Raw genomic sequence first — 3,075 nt, forward strand, 5'->3', positions numbered from 1 at the left:
AATAGCGGGTTTTTATGAAATAAATTTCCGTTGGCCGCCAAGACAGCTCAGAAACGATTGTTTTGTGCACATATAATGAACGTGTTATATAAGGCAGCGGATATTTAATATTTTCTGATTTATGGCGCGCACTTAAAGCCTTTAAGGGATTTTAACGAAAAAATACATATTTACTTGAACGGTTAAAATGCTTTATCACAAGTCAAATTGGATTTTTTAATGATAATCAGTAAATGTTAATATTTGTGGGTCTTATTCTTAAAACTCACGTTAATTTACCGTGAGCAAAAAGATTATCCATCGACAAGGAAACAAGATAATAGCGTAAAGGATCGGGACCACACAATAGCCCTCGTTACGACCAGAAAAAATCACATAAATAACACCCAAGTGTTCTTACTGTAAATATTATCCGTCATTGAAATAATATTTCTTTGATGCGGAACGGTTACGGATATAATAGATCATCGGATCCACAAGACTCCTATTACAGTACACGACCTTGTCGCTTTCCAAAGGCGTATACATATTTCGCTGTTCTATGAAACGAGTACTGGATGATCGCTGCATGATTGTGATTGGTCAGCGAGCTTTGCAGCCCTGGATACTTAAGCCTGGACTCCGATGAGGAGAGGGCAGTCACAAGTAGCCACTCGAAGACTCGGACGCGGACAACATACTAAAATGAGCGCTCACATCCCGAGAGGGGCACCTCCAAACAAGCACCACCGTAACAGAGAGGGATCATCCTCCGCTATACTGTCGCTGCCACACCACCTACAAGACCTTGAGGACCTCCCACGGACATCATCCCTGCGCCAGCTTCTCCGCCACCGCTCGGAGAAAACATCTCGCCATTTATTGTCTGTTGTAATATAATTTAATAAAACTAACAATATTCCATCCTGTGTCTCACTAGCTACGAAGTCACAATCCATTCTCAAACATTAAAAATAAATAAAGTTACATTACAAATAAATTATACAGAACATATAAAGTATATATATATATATATATATATATATATATATATATATATATATATATATATATATATATATATATATATATATATATATATATATATATATATATATATATATATATATATATATATATATATATATATATATATATATATATATATATATATATATATATATATATATATATATATATATATATATATATATATATGTATTATTAGATGGGTACCTGAGAGCGCAGTTGCTGTGGCGACACGGCATCTAGGGTTGCGGTTATCGAGGTGCATAATCTGGAAGACGTAGGTCGGTTCTTGTTTTTATGGACGTGCTAAGCCCACTACTGCAATGTGAAGATCTCGAGAGTATAAGCTTTCTGTGGTGCGCAGTTACCCAACCTTGGCTCGCATCCATTATCCCTGGAGTCTGGCGGAGAGGCGGGGGTTCTCTGAACCTAAAATTAATAGACGACTTATAAAAATTTCCATCGACGATTCAGCCTTATATGAATGATTCTTGTAAGCAGAAGTGAGAGAATATTTTTCAGTTGGGTAATTTTGTATTCAGAATTAATACAAAATTTGGTATTCGTTCAGTTGACATTCCTGAAAAAAATAATAAATTAAATTAATGAAATTTTGCAATTTTGTTTCATACATATTTAATTTTTTTTATTCCATACATATTAAATAAACTGTTTTTTTTTAAATAGATGTAATATTTTTTATTTGGATTTTAATTTTGTATTTATGAAATAGTATTCAAAATTAAATTTATAAATACTATCTTAAAACGTATAAAAATATATATTTTAAAAGTTGCAGACGAAAAGAACAAGATCATTTATTTAATTACAAATTTAAAAAAAATCATGTATGAAAAGCATGAACTAGAAATTAGGGACGAACGATTGTATTATTTTGTTTTATATATATAATATATATATAATGTATAATTTAATAAAAATAATTCTTTTGCTAAATATATTTTAGTCAATCGCAAAAAAATAACAGGAAAAGTATAAAATTAATAAATAATTTACAATAATAAATTTAAACATATTAAAAATAATTTTAATTTAACAGTAAATTTATTATAGTATGTATTAAATATTAAATTATAATATTATATTTATGCTAAAAAATAAAATATAATTTTAAAGCATGGTAATAAATTGTGAAAGTAAACTTCTGAATAACATAATTTTATAATACAATGAGATTTAGCAAAGTTTCGAATCAATTGAATTGCAATACGTTTGAAAACAATGTATGTTATTTAATTAAATAAATATATTCAAAATTAACTATTTAAATCATACATTAGATATATATTCATTTGTCTAACATAATTAGTAATTTTTAAAATGATTTATTGTCGGCTTAAAATTTTGTAAAATTATAGAAACAGTTTGTGATATTTATATACTTTTTTTTAACACATTAAAATTTATATGGGTTTTAAATTAATTATAGTATAATATATGTAAGTAGGAAATTAGATTACCTCGTTAAATATGTATGCTAATATATAGATGATTTATATGCAAAGTTTCTATACAGGACTATAAAAATTATATTTAATCATAAAAATCATCTTAGCGCCATGTAAAATTGCAAATACAAAGATGCAAAATTTTCTCTAGTGAAAGTGTTAACGAGATGAACTCTCGAATGTACCAAAACTAATAATACATTATAAAAATAATAATACTCCTTAAAAAACATAAATTTTCACTCGATTGAATCTTTTTCATTGAGATAACAAAATTATCATATTTTTTTGTATATTGCGCAATATATACAAGTGCGTAAAATTGAATGTTATTGGGAGATAACTAAAAGGTTTGTTGAAATATATGATGCAATTTATATTCATGCATTGTCACATTTTAATACAAAATTTCTAAGTCGTTAATTTATTTTTTTATACATCAATAAAAGCTGTTTAAGAAAAGTGTGAAAACAATCAAAGATCTCTCCGATTTTCGGAAATTTCTCGAGGAAAAAATATGTTGACAGATAAACAAACATAAACGATTAACAGCATGACAAGCAAGGTGTTTATATATACATGTATAATTTTCTCGAGT

The sequence above is a fragment of the Plectrocnemia conspersa genome, unplaced genomic scaffold (assembly GCF_051122295.1).
Source record: "Plectrocnemia conspersa isolate PC_06_02 unplaced genomic scaffold, ASM5112229v1 ptg000014l, whole genome shotgun sequence".
NCBI classification, from domain to species: domain Eukaryota; kingdom Metazoa; phylum Arthropoda; class Insecta; order Trichoptera; family Polycentropodidae; genus Plectrocnemia; species Plectrocnemia conspersa.